Raw genomic sequence first — 14933 nt, forward strand, 5'->3', positions numbered from 1 at the left:
CCTTCAGTGTAAAACCCATCCCTTTAGGATATGCACCTTCTTGGCCTCACACAGCATCCTACACACTTTATCTTGCTTCCGAATGATCACAGCCCCACTGCTTGCTTCAGCTCAGATCAAGCTGTGCCACAGACAGGACTGAAGCTGACTCAAAACACAAACTTCACAGCCCTGTGTTCCAAAGCCAAAGGGAGAAAATCACCTTTACAGAGCTCTGCTGAGCTGTCCTGGAGACATTACAGACTTGAAAGAAGGGAGTCCTAGTTCAGAAGCCATGCTGAGATGCCTGTTCTGTGCACACTCTATTTATATATTGAAATAGGGTGCTTTAGGGTGCATAGGGTGTTTTTCAAGCAACCATGGGAATAACAGCTTTTCCTTTAAGAAGCAACCAAAGCCCCTTAGATACCACTTTGAGCACTCAAACGACAACAACAAAAAACAAAAAAACAAAAAAAACCCACCACCACCACCAACAAAAAAACACAACAATAAGGTATTAAGGCTCAAGTCTGCACACCTGCAATTCAGACACATGAAGCAGCAAACCACCTTCCCTCAGCACAGGGCCTCATGTACATTCACAGCCACAGCTGAATGCTGACAGCATCATGTTATTCCCCCTCCGAAGGCCAACACCTCCATCTAGCAGCAGGAAGGAGGCAGCCAGATACTGCCTTGCTGTGAGTGCCCAGGTGTGCTGGGTTCATGCTTTGGGTGCCCAGTTGTCCCACTATGGCAATTAAACATCACTAAAACACCAACAAATTTGACTTCAGTACCAGATCTCTAAGGCACCAGTGGTACAATTACTCCAAAATATTAAGAATTTAGACAGTGTCACTACTTGTCTTTGGAACACTGGTGCTCATTTCAAGTGTGAGCTGAGGTCAGGATAGGTGTTCTCCAGTACCCTTCTCCCATTCTCTCAGGCATCACTGCATTGGCTCGTTAGACAATGTGACAAACAATAACACAGACTATTCCAGCTTAAAAAACAGTAGAACATCTTTTCTTTCCAGTCTTTGTGAACATTAGAAGCATATGTGACTGAAAATGGCATCTCCCCAGGCAGCAGCTGTCTCCTTACCTCCACTCCAAAGGCACAATGCTCAGCTCTATGGCATGTGGCCACTGACTGATACAACTCCTTGCACACATAGCAGAACTGATGAGATGGGGCCAGGTAGGAGGGTCATCACAACACTTCTCTGTTGGAGGATCCCGGAAAGGAACAAGTCAGTTAGCAGCCAGCATCTGGGTACATGTTTCAGAGATATCAGCTGCTCTGGGTCCTGCTTACAGTCTTATCCCATCTTTGGAGATTAATTCAGTCCTGGAAATTCAACCAGATTCTTCCTGGCAACTCATGCTCCAAGAAATGTGTCTCCTCAAGTTACCTCTTGCTACCTAACTTGATTTTACCCAGTTAAATGCATTACCCTACATTAAGGAATCAGAACTAAGCCTGACATCAGCTAGCACAGGCTGGACAGATGTCTTGAACACTCCCACCTAATTAAAATGTTGAAGAGAGAGAGCTTGAGGTCTTTCTATGTCTCCAGAGAAACAGAGATTAGAAGAAGTAACAGAAGGAGCGAACAGGAAAAAGATATGAAAGTACAAGTAAGAAGGCAAATAAGAAGTGGTAGAGCAGAAGTAAACCTGTCAGAGCGCAAGGGAAGAGGAGCACTACCTGGAGAGAAAAGATAATGGGGCAGAAGAGGGAAGTGATGTAGGACAGACAGGGAAGAAGTCTGGAACATAAGGCATGAAATCAAGAAGAAAGGTTAAACCATGCTGAGTCACTTGTTTGTATCCCTCAGCCATTACATGCTGGAGCTTTCCTACAGGGCAGATACTCCTGAGTCCTGTTTCCCTTGTGATACCCCACATTCACTGATGTAATGTGGCCCAAGAGGGCAGACCATTGCCACTCCATCACTGCTTGCATATACACAATAATTCCTAATGAGCCACCTCCCAGCAGGAGTTCACTGGGTTGTTATTCTTCTGAAAGCTTATTATGACATTAATTCCAATTAATTTCAATTATTCTCTCCCATCAAGGAGACCTGAAACTTTCCCCACTCACTGAAGTCAGCCAAGGCCATGTGGGAGCATCAACTGTACATGAATTCCCAGAAGACACACACTCCCCATCTCCTCTCCTGCTCATCCCATTGCAAGGGCACTATGGCAATACGTTCTGCAGGAAACACCTGGGAATTACTTCTAGTTCTGCATTTACTGCCATTTGGAATAGGGCTTCTCCAGTTAACCTCTTCAGGGCTGAAAGAACTTTGCTGAGACTTGGGTCTTAGATCTTTGGGTCTTCAGCTGCCTCCCTCAAATGAAGAACAGAGCATAAGCAATTTCCTGTTCTTTTGTTCCTGCTAACATCTCTCAGAATCTTTATTTTGCAAGGTAATCATTGTAAAACTCTGACCCCTCAGTGTGGTTAAAAGATGCTCCTGAGTTTATTGGGACCTATTTACAAGGAGAGAAATCCCCAGGGACAAACGATTGCATCCACATGGCCAGTTCTTCTTTGCTACTTCGAGAAGCAGGGCTATACTCTGCCTTTGTATCACACAGGAGAAGCTGCCCAAGGTAACGGACAAGCTCATAGCAACAGATAGGCAACAACACCAGAAGCCCAGCTGCGAAGGCTGGACCCCAAACTGCTAATTGACACCGGAATTCTGATCCTGCTCAGAGCAGCAGCAGAGGGCAGCCGTGGGACACGGAAGGAAGATGCAATCAGAAGCGAAAAATGAGCGGGGCTGAGAGTTTCCTTCCACAAATTCATCTCCTGACAGAAAGCTGAGGGTGTCTCTAGAGGAAAAATACTGCTGGCACCCATGTGACCCTGCGAGTAGAGAAAACAAGGAAAAACAACCACTAAGGGGCCTCCAGAAAAAGCTCATCTGAAATCCAGGCCAACATGAGGTACTTCAGATCTTAATGATGCCCACAGCCAGGATTTATTTCCCTACAGCTGTCCCTGAAGGTGCTCTCCTTCAGAGCTGCTTTTGTCCCTTGGCATGTCCCTCTGACAAACTGTTTGCTGCTCCAAAGCCCCAAATGGCTTTTCCCACTGCATCACCTTGAGCTAGGGAAGAGCTAGGCATGAATTGCATTTTCATAGAAGAAAGGAAGATGAGATTTTAAGCACGGGAAGAAATAGCTGGAAATTGCAAACCACCATAAAGAAGAAGGATTAGAAGTTTTCACTCTGTTTTTAAACTTGAATACTGTGAGTGTTGCTTAAGGCACATACTGCCATCGTGTGTGCAGGAAGGAAAATGAGAGAAATCTCCAACCTGATCAGCCCATGGCTGGGAAGTCACTGCTCTCCATATCTTCAGGCAGACCTAGGGGAAATGCTCCAGCTGCACCAGCCCTCCAGCTATCCCCCTTCAGTTCAGAGTAATTATTTGGCTATAATACCCCTAGTTGTTATGGTGGTGTAATGCTATAAAGGGATGATAACAGCAGAGTGGCAAAGTCTTTAGCTAAAGCAAATGAGAATGAGCCCAAACACAGCAGCCAGGGATGCAGAAAACAAGGAAAAGAGCTGCTTACCTTTGGAAGGGCTCAGGTAGGCAGGGATCTCCAACAAGAGATGCCCTCACCTCCACTGCCAACCCTTAAATGAGAGCTAGGAAGGGGTAGATCCTGGCTCTATCCCTTCTGTCACTCAGATACACGGCATGCACCTGAGCTCCTCTGGGTTGGCCCTGCCTTCCCATCAGGTGCTCCATCACTGCTTCAGGTCCTGAAGCAGTATTTCCACTGCAGGTGACAGAAACTAAATTACACACCTATAGATGCTGGGAATTAGAGTGAAGCTCTTGAAAAAGGTACAGAAAGTATTTGTTGGTGACTTTCCTTATCAGTCCCCTGAACCAGAGCATTGTCATCCCAAAAGAAAATTTGGCCATTCTAGGAGAGTGTTTCAGTGCTTATTGCAACAAGAAGGAGAGAGTGATTATTACTCAAGAAGGCTGAACTACTCATGTGTTCATAGCTGAAGAGAGTTGATCAGGAACATTAAGAGAAGGGGCAATCTGAAAGACCCCTGCATTCACATGAAAGCTGATGTGGAACTGAGCTCCCAAGCACACAGAGAAGTGGTTAAAACTGAGAGAAGAACCATCTGTTAAAATGTAAAGCCAAAGCAAATGATTTATTCTTTGAGGTTTGCAAGAACAAAGTTCTTTCTGCCCCTCCAACTTTCACACCTCTTAGAAAGTCATTACATCATTCCAAATTGAAAGTACCAGTGGTTTGCTTGGACCCCCTAACATCACTGTCATAGAATAGGCTTTTCTCTTGTCTAACTAAGCACAGTCCTGAGCAATTAAGAGTAGATGGTATTGGTTGTTAAAGACATGATTGGCACCTGGAAAAGAGCATCTTTAATTCTACATCAAGAGCAAAAGGATTGGAAGGAGAAAGAATGAAAGAAGCACTGACTGGACAAAGTGGTTTCAGGTGGAACAGAGCCTAGAGGCCTGAAGTTGGAGGCTGTTGTGAAGGAGGAAGACTTTTCTAGAGAACAGTGAAAGATTTCAGAGACAAAAGGAAAATGTAAATGAGAGGTAAAGGAAATGAAACAGAAAATGAACAAAATGAGAGGCAGCACTGCAGAAACAGGACCATAAACAAGTGGGCTATGTAAAGATAAAGGTGTTCTGCCTGTGTAAGGGGAGGTCTACAGCACCAAAAGGGGCAAGGAGACAGAAGGACTGGTTAGAAGGACAGAAATGAGACAAGATGGAAGGATTTAGGAGTGGGAAAAGGAAGATATGGAGAAGGCAGCAAAGAACAAGATGAGGAAGGTTGAAAGGAGCACATATTTGTTGCCAGGAGAGCTGCACAGAGGGCAGCATCAGTGCACAGGGCTGTTACACTGCGTGAGGGGGCTGACAAAAACAAGAAGTGCCCATGGATTCAGTTAACAGACTGCTTCCCTCAGAAACCGTCACTGAGGCACAGGGGCTGCTGGTGGGGCTGAGCCCTCACCACAGCCAGCCCAGGCTGCAGACACCCACTACTTCCCCTCTGCCACCATGGGGCTGCCAAGATGGCCACAGGGACCCTTCTGTCCCCCAACAGAGCTCTGTGAGCAGCAGCTGAGGGCAAACAGCCTCAGGGTAGCACTGGGGTGCACACAGAGCAAGCATCCATCCCAGAGCAAGGTCCATCCCTTGCTGCTGGGAGCCCCACTACCACCACCTCCTCCATCCCCACCACACACCCCCAGCCCGCCTTGGCTACCATTTTCTGGGTGGCATCACCTCGGAGGCCCCATGCTGAGCCTGCAGCTGGGAGAGCTTATCACTGTCTTTAACTGCAGCTGCACAGAGCAAGAAATATGGGGAAAACTGGCAGTTTTGGTGTAGTTCCCCACACGTCTTATGTTTTCTGCTCAAGCAGTTCAAGACAGAGACAGACTTCAATAGTACACATTGAATGCTGTATGTACAAATTCTCTCGTTTCACTGAATTTCAGTACTAGACACTATAGTCTGGGGCAAATAATCACCTACAGAAGATGCTTTAGTATCTAAAATGGAACTGAAGTTCATTGTTACAAATAGGCACGTAATTAGGTTAAAAGGGAAATAAATCTTGACAAAGTCAAGTTCCTTCCTGTTCTGAATACACGTGTGCAGTAAGGGAAAGTTCACTTAGCCTGGGCATGAAGCTGAAAAATAATCTTAAAATAGCAAGCAGGCCCCAGAAGGTAATAAGTCATAATTATAACTAACCCACTAAATACAAGTTTATGAACCTGAAATGAACTCCACAGCCACGTCTGCTATAGAGCAAGAAGTGGGATGGATGTTAGCAGGGAAAGAAGCTTATTACCATCAGTTTCATAGATGTAAGGAAAAACAGCAGCTGCACAGCTGTAAGGTCATGGGGTTGAAGGAGAACAGAGCTCAGTTCCTACTCTGATCCTCAACCCAGGTACACCAGGCTATGCTCAAGATGCTTTTAGCAACTCACTTAGGTGGAAATTAGGGCCTTAAATCCCAAACCAAGGTCCTACAGTCTTTTGTATTTCTGCTGCCTGAATTCTGTAGGTGGTTCTGATCTCAACCTTTCAGTGGCTCCAAACAAAGCACATGACACAACTTACATAATCATAGACGCTAGTTAGTCATTTAGGGCTTCCCTTTAGTCCCCAGAGGAAAACAGACAAAATGGCAAAGTTTATCTTTGAGAAAAGGCAACTAAAACAATCACGCTCTATGCATGCCCACTTCTCAGTAACTGAAAGAGCCCAGAACTTCACTGCATGCCTGAAAGTCATGGAAATTTTCCTAAAGTATGGTGGTCTTAATTAAGCACAGAGCGCTCCTTTGAACCCCAACAAGCTCTGCAAGGGCTCTTACCAGGGCAAGGTACCTGCACTGTACAGCTGATGTCCATCCTAGTGGTGTGACCAGAGATGAGCATAACTGCACCAAGGGCAAGAAGAAGCTAAAAAGCCTTGGCCTGAGCTTGCCATGGGCAACTGTGGGGAGCCCAGGTGAGGCTGCTCAGGGTTATTAAGGGATGGCATAATAATTAGCATTGTGATTTTGTAATTGGATGCAGCTGCTGCCAAATGTCACAGCCATGAGGCTTTGCCTGTGGAGCCCTGCAGCTTCCCAAACTTCTATACAAGATGTTGAGTCACTGTTACACCAAACTTCCTTTTGGCAGGTCCCAAAAACCCCTCTTCCCTTTTCAGTAAAACAACATTCTGTTAGCACAGTAGGTGCCTCTTCATTCTCCTCACCACCACCACCACAACTGTTGACCACAGCGAAAGAATGTCATCTTGTAAACATGAGGCTGACCCTCAGCAGGTGTCCCTGCCTTCCTCTGAGCACAGAGACATGACACACCTGGTGACAGTTTTTGATGACAATCTTCACCTCCCAGCAGTCCAGCTCTGCAGCCTGCTGCATGCTGTTGTACACTATGCAGGGCTGAGGTAGTGAGGAGGCCCTGCAAAAGCAGGGGGAGGCTGAGAGGAGCATGGATTTCCACTGCAGGAGCCACCAACCACAGCTTTGGCAGCAGCAAATGCCAAGACCTGAGCAGCTCCTGATGGAATTGTGGGGCTGGTGTGAGGTGGTCCCCAGTTCTTCCTGACCACCTCAATCTGGGCCAGGGCTGGAACCTGAGCAGCTCCTCAGATCCTCTAGCAGTGCTTGGCACAGGGCTTTTATCCACTTCATCTGTAGTCCTTCTGACTCTTTTCCAGGACTACTTAGAAAAAAAGCCCTAGCTGGAGCAAAGGAAGGACGGCACAGTGCAGGAGCCAGCCCCAGTGACTTAGGTTTGGGATAGCAAGCACAGGAATGAGGAGGGTTCCCTGTGCTGCAATGCAATGTGTGCATCCCAATGGCACGCCAGCTGACTCTCTATAGAGACTGAATAGATAGAGAACCAGCTGCTGTTTCAGAAGTGATTTGACTGCCATGGTATGCTGGACACATTCTGGTTTTATGAAGAGCAGAAGGCCCTAAAATCTGTAAAGACCTTTTTTGCAGGGCTGTAGGATGACGTGCTGGTTTGGCACTGTTGCATCCATCAGCAAAGCTGCAGAGCAGTGAGCCTATACATGTGGGGTTCGCTCACTCAGACAGGCAGCTGCAGAGGCAGAGCTACATAAACACTGATGGGAAAGGCTGCGTGGGTAAGGAGACCAAGAGCGTGAGAGATCAGAAGCCTTTAGTCTCAGTACTCTGTGTTTTTTGCACCCTTTGAGCAAAACAGAGCTAATAGCACCGTCCTGTCTAACGCTGAGCACATTAAAGGTTGCTGGGTGCTCAAAAAATTCATCAGGGATGTTACATAAATACACAAATTAGTCTGTACTTCATCTCATACCTCAGGAGGGTCCCAACCTGCTGTCAGGGGAAGTTAGTAAAAGTCACAGCTGCGTGAAACAGCGTGAGCTGTAAAGCTGCCCACAGTACAGTGATAAATACATTGAGGCAGCACAACACAGATCTGCACCATTACAGCCACAATGCTGGAGCTGAGCTCTGAGTGCAGTGTGTGCTGCAACAGCTGCATGTACTGTGCTTCATGGGATCATCCAGGGCCGGTGTGGGTCCCAGCTGGGGCAACCACACCTCAGTCTAATAAAGGCAGTGGAGAGTGCAGGACAAGTTTATATGAGAGGACAGAATGCTCCCAAGCATGTTGCTCCAAAGTAAAACTGCTGAGAACAAATGTGAAAGCCTAGTGAATTTGGACCAGGTAAACCAGGTTCATGCAGCTGCTTGGTTGGTGTTCTGGTGTTAGCAATCTTTTGCCTTAATTTAGTCTTCTATTGAGAAACAGGCTGAGAGAAAAGTGTATTATTCTTAAAGTTCAGTTTGGTGACCTGCATGAGGAAATCTCTCAATTACCTTCACCAGTGATCAGCTTTCCATCAGCAGCCTCATGGCCAAGCACTCAAAGTGAGGTTGAAATAAGGACCCAGGCTTCTTAGAAAGTGGTTTTGATTGAATAAAGGTACTAAAACTGCAGCCACATACAGCCACTGTTGCTATGGATGTGCCAAAGAGCAGCAGACACTTTGTGCCCCCACCACGGGTCCGTGGAGCTGTGCCACAGGCCCTGAGCTGGCCCTGCTTGGGGCAGCTCCTGCCTCCATCCAGCTGGTAAGAGCCCCTTCACACCTAATGGGGTACTTAGATGGCCCAGTCCCCATGCTCCCAGCACACATCCTGACAGGATTGTGCTCCACTCAGAATGCAGCTGTGGAGATGTTTAGGCTAAACAAATGGGAGCCATGAGCCTGGCAGCTGTGGTGGTGCCCATTTTCTGCAATGCCAACAGAGCTGGCATTCAAGGTGGGCTCCCACCCATGCCTCGGGGGAGACTGCCCTTAACACCACGCCTGTCAGTTATTCACTGTAAAAAGGAAGGGTGCCTTCTCCACCCTTCCTTTCTCAGCTCTTCCACTTGCACAGCCAAGAGTTCAAGATACGCTGAGTCAAACCAAGGAGGGAAAGGTTGCCTCGTGAGCTCAGCTTTTCCACTGAGCTCCTTGCTTTGTTCTCCTGAGGAGCCTCCATCCCTGGGGCCAGTGCAGAATCCCATCAGCTGCAATGAATGTAGCGTGCTTCAGTGTCCCAGCAGCAGGCATAGCAGTGCCTGCTGTGCAACAACAGCCTGATGTGCTGGCTGTAGCCCCAGCTCAATGGGCGGAAAGCAGCCACGTACGCCTTGGGTCAGTTTCAGAAGAAAGTTATATATAGCTGTGCCTGCAGAAGCAGTGATGAGATGAAGGGCAGCCGAGACTTAAACATGTAATTTTCAAAATGCAGCTGTAACAGAAGAGGCTGTTGGCTACGGGAGGAGATGAGTTCAGGTCTTTATGTGAAAGGGCTCCCATTTAAACAGCACAGCAGTGGAATTTGAATGCCCTCCCTCTGTCTTGTGGCATAGAGGGCAGAAAAACAATGAGTTCTCTCAGCTGCAGAGCTCCTCTGGCTTCAATCTACATTTCAGGAAGAAAAAGTAATACATTTTCTGCCATCGCCCATTCACTCCTCAGGAGAATAATTACTTTTGCCAGTTTTAACGAGAAACCATATTGCCAGCAAATAGCAAATATTTCCTGCTTGCAGGTTTGGCTGGACTGTGTGTGAAGTCAGTCCTGACTCTCTCTCCCTGCTCTGTGGCTCAAAGCAGACTTCATCATCCGGTAGCTGTGCCCAACACCTTCTCAATGCCAGACTACTCATGCTTACCATCCCTCCATCCTCCTGCAAGCTGCTCTATGCACTGCTCAGGATTTGCTCATCCTTTTCAGCACACAGCACTTCCTACCTGTCAGAGCTGTCTGAACACACATAGGTCACCCATGGCTGCTGTCAGTGGTGAAGCTCTCCTCAGCCCCAGTCATATCCCTCTCATTCTCTCTCTGGAATTTGGCTGCTGCTCTGACACATATTGCATTACAGCCACGCGTTCCAGGGAGGGCATCTCTTTCCTTCCTCTGAAGCATCTGCTGAGGCTGCTGACAGAAGGCAGGACACTGCTCTGATGAAGCACGATGCCTTCTGCTCCGTGGCAATCTAATAAATATGCACTAATTGAGCTAACTTGAAATCCCTGATACAGACTGATACAGCACTTCTTCCAGTCAGAAAGGGAGAAACAAGAATCCCTCTGACATCTCTGCACTCTGACACCTTTGTTCTGCTGAGCAAAGTTCTCACATCACCGTGCATGCCTTGACCACAAACCAGGGTTGTTGTATTTGAAAACAGAAAACAGCCTCATCGTTCTCAAAGGACAGTTGCTCTGTGAGTACACAAGAAGCAGCTCCCTGAGGCAATCTGTATTATCATCTATGGTGACTAAACATGTTTTATCTCTGTGCAAAGATGTTGAGAAGTAGGGATGGGGATGATGTCAGCATGAGAGAGGAACCTGAGAACTGCCCGCAGGTCTGGGAAATGTCCACATTCTACTCACAAAGAGCAAACAGAAAAAAGCATCCCAAAGGGCTTCAGTGCAGCTCAGCGAGACAAGCAGACAAGCAAACCAAAACCCACAGCCAGACACAGTCTGAGAGTCTGGCCTGAAAGGAGAAATTGCAACAGCTGCATGCAAAGCACTCTGCTGGTTCACAGCAGGAACCCACAGAACGCTGCTGTTTGCTCTGCATTACTGCCCCAGGGGCAGGAGGGCTGCTGCTGTGCTGCTTGGGATTATGGGGCTCTATGTAGCGCCCTGTGACCAAAAAGCATCTCCCCCTGAGTCAGGAGGGAGAAGAAACAAGAAAGCATGACCTCAGCCTGGCTTTCTAAATGCTTTCTTTCTTTTACTAATTCTTGGGATGCCCTACACATGGAGCCCACCCTACAGGTTGTAGATGAAAAGGCTTTATCCCAATCTCCAGGCTGGATGTGGCACTGGGCAGCCTGCTCTGGTAGTTGGTAACCCTGCCTGTGGCAGGAGAGGGGTGAAAATAAATGATCATTGTGGTCCTTTTCAACCCAGGCCATTCTATAATTCTGTGATCTCAAAGGTTTTCTGCCAAATCTCCCAAATATTCTTAAAGGTCTTCGAAACCTGAGATTTATCAGGCAGGTAGGAGCATGTGGTTCCCTTGGTTCCTCAGGGGGTGTAGAATGGTGTGATCTGGCTCCTTAGTGTTAGTTTAACGTGTGCAGTGTGTGTGGGAAGTGATCTGCAAGAGGTGTTTGTCATTAATGCCCTTTCTGTTTGCACATACAGCTCTCATGCACTTTGAGCAGAGCCAATTTCTATGCAAGGATTAAGCAGCATGCCAGCCCTAGGAACTGTGTGCAGTGTTTGCACTGCATGCTGACAGCTGGAGCTCTGCCCTCAGCCCCAGTAGGAAGGCAGGACTGGAGGCAGTGGGTCAGACACAGTGCACTTTCCCTCTGCACATGGCACTGTAATGCAGAGGGGAAAATAAACTTAGAGTGACTCAAAGGAAACAAATGTTTCCTTCTCCCTGCTCATTAGTCCTATATGTAATCATTTATGCATAGAAGCAGGGACTTGGACTCCAATCCTTTAGGGCAACCAATAACCCAGCTTCAGCAGTACAGTATACTGGTGGTTTTACATGATCCACGCTATGGGGAGAAAATAAACAAAATAGGGGGGGAGGGGAGAGACTTAAAAGGTAGAAATCAGTGATAAAAAGAAATTAAAACAGACATAGCTGAGTCGTGTCATCCCAGAATTTGAAGCTCTTTGTTAGCTTGAAACATGGCACAACTGCAGAAAGCTGCGGATGTAATTAAGATACTGTGCTGTATTTCCTCTTCAATTGTCACAGAAAAACTGCTTCTGATGAGGGAAAGAGAAAATTAAGCGAGAAATTGTGTGTGGGGCAGGAGGGGGGAGAAGGAGACGAGCTAAATACAGAGATACTGGAGAAACCATCAAAAGGAGGAGTTGTGACTGAAACAAATCAACGGGGCCAATGCAGTGCCATTGCCAAGGAAATCTTGACTCTTCTGTCCATATGAAACTGCCCATAACCGTGCAGGCTTACTCATTGCTTCCAGCACACAGATGGAGCTAATAGTCCCCGTGAGATGTGAGCAAAGGACAGCACTCACCAGGCAGCAAAGCTGCCCCAGCCCCAACATGCATTCCTTTGGCTCCTACTCTGCTGCCTCCCACCAGTTTCAGAAGCCCAAATCCACCTCCTTGCAGGATACCACAGCTCCTTTCCAAGCCCCTCCCCAGATCTCCTCTGCCTGTTTGCCTGGAGCTTGCTGTTCTGCAGGACTTCTCATGGAGCCCTCCATGCCCATTGGAAGGAGCAGCTTTGGCACTGGTAACCAGCAATACTCCACTTTGGTGGAGTCCAAGCAGTTCAGCAGCAAGGCAGCTTGTTACGTGCTGCAAGAATGACAGCTTCCTTAGGTTCTTTATAAGCAAAAGAGGAGTGCTAGGAGCTCTCCACCAGCCAGCATCTCCCCCAAGCAGAGTTGGAGCCTGACTTCTGTTGTCGATGGCTTTGTGGTAGTTGCTGATGTCATCAGACTTGTTTTTGCTGTCTGAAGAGGTTTACATCCTGATAGTTGGGCATGTGCTGGGTGTAAGGCACTTTCTTTGTCTTACGCATCCCCTGTCCAGCCTTTAACTGCATGAGTCTACCAGAATGCTGGCAGCTCTGCACAATGCAGACCTCCCTTGGGAAATAGCCCAATAGTAAGTAATGCAATGTGGTCTCACAGAGTGTTTCCATCACAGTCCTACTGTTCACTCTTTGTGTAGCTGTATCCCTCCCTGCATCCCCATCAACCCATTTTCTGCCTGGGCCTTGGGTAGAGCTTTCCAGCCTGGATTCCTCTTGGCCCTGTGGGTCATCAGCAGCATCAGTGGCTCCTTAAGCCTCAGCCCATTGGCTACACACCAGAATCACAGAATCACAGAATTGTAGGGGTTGGAAGGGACCTCTAGAGATCGAGTCCAACCCCCTGCCAAAGCAGGCTCCCTACACCATGTCACACAGGAAGGTGCCCAGGCGGGTCTTAAATATCTCCAGAGAAGGAGACTCCACCACCTCCCTGGGCAGCCTGTTCCAGTGCTCCGTCACCCTCACTGTAAAGAAGTTCTTCCGCACATTCGTATGGAACTTCCTATGCTGTACTTTCATCCCATTACCCCTAGTCCTATCCCCATGCACTACTAAAAAGAAACCAGACTCACCACTATGGCTCCCACACCTCAGGTATTTATAAACCTGGATCAAGTCCCCTCTCAGCCTTCTTTTCTCAAGGCTAAACAGACCCAGTTCCCTAAGTCTCTCCTCATAGGGGAGATGCTCCAGGCCCTTCACCATCTTAGTGGCCCTCCGCTGGACTCTTTCCAAGAGATCCCTGTCTTTTTTGTACCGGGGAGTCCAGAACTGGACACAATATTCCAGATGAGGCCTCACCAGGGCAGAGTAGAGGGGGAGGATCACCTCCTTTGACCTGCTGGACACGCTCTTTTTAATACACCCCAGTATGCCATTGGCTTTTTTGGCTACAAGGGCACACTGCTGGCTTATGGTTAATCTGTTGTCCACCAGGAATGTGACTCTGAAGGACAATCAATGAAGTGATGAAGGATTGAATCCTCTTTCAGCTGCAGGTGTCTTTGGTTTAGGGCAGGATGTAGGAACAGATCTTGCAGGGGATTAGCATTAGTGTCATACCTCTTCCAGTACTTCAATACGTTGGTTTAGTTGACTTGCTTTGACTTTTGCTGTCCCATGGTTTGATTTGCTTACAGACCTCATTTGTGGATGTTAGCAGTCTGACCTCAGTCTTGTCAACTGATTCCTGTTTTTCAGTCTATTCAAGTTCTCTGCTGAAACCTTTGCTGTGTCTGCCCAGCTGAAGCAAAAGGGGAAGCACAATGAAGGACAGGAGAGGAGGGGCTCATGGCTGCTGGGAGGGTATTTTCCAGCCTAGGGAATCCCCCACGGAATTAACGCACTGTTTTTGTGTTCCAGTTCACATAGGAATGCTTGCTTTTCACTTCACAGTCTGCAGCATCACAAACAGCATTCAGGACATCAGCACACCAGTGGCTGCTGAAGCATCACTGTTTTCCTTCCAGCTTTCTCAGTGCCCACTCCTCTGCCTTTCTGTGCATGCCAAAAGCTTGTTGTGTGCTCCACTGCCTGTATGCAGCATCACATAATGGATGGGAACTCCTCTGGCCTGTTTTGCAGAGAGGAAGCAATGCAAAGATGCAAATACTTGAACTCAGAACCATGGATCTTCCCATACTGGTTTCATGAACTTTCTACAGCAGAGCCAGGCTCTTCACAGCTACCAAACCTTCTGCCTCAAGAGCTGTGGGCAGGGGGATACCCAGTGGTCCAGCACATGTTGAAAGCCTCATTTTCTGAAAGCCAGCTACTGTACTCATGTAGGTTCTCAATGGCAACAACCTGGAGGCATACAGCTGCACCCAACAGCTTTCATTAGCACTCTTCTTCTAATTGGCTTGCCAATAGCAGGTGGTTAGTCACCAGCATGTATGAGCTGCCATGGCTGGCAGGTAATTGCTTCAGTGCCGATTTGGTTCCTTTGATACAATGATCTGGTACTGGGAGGTGGGAAAAATCTCCTTGGACTGGATGACCTTGTAGGTCTTTTCCAACCTTGGTGATTCTATGATTCCATTCCTTGCAGAAGTGTGTGAAGAGCTGAACCCTCATGCAGATCCCTCAAAATCCTCTCATTCATGTGACATTTACACCGAGTTGGGCCCTCCAGGAACATTGCTGGCAGTGAGCACAGTGCTCCCAAAGGCACTCTGGAAAGGTAAGGGAACACATGCAGGAGAGCTGGAGCTGCTATGGAGCACAGGTTACAGCTACACAGACACCTTTAGAAGCAGAACTTTTGCAATCCTCT

This window comes from Coturnix japonica, chromosome 4 (genome assembly GCF_001577835.2).
Source record: "Coturnix japonica isolate 7356 chromosome 4, Coturnix japonica 2.1, whole genome shotgun sequence".
Lineage (NCBI taxonomy): Eukaryota > Metazoa > Chordata > Aves > Galliformes > Phasianidae > Coturnix > Coturnix japonica.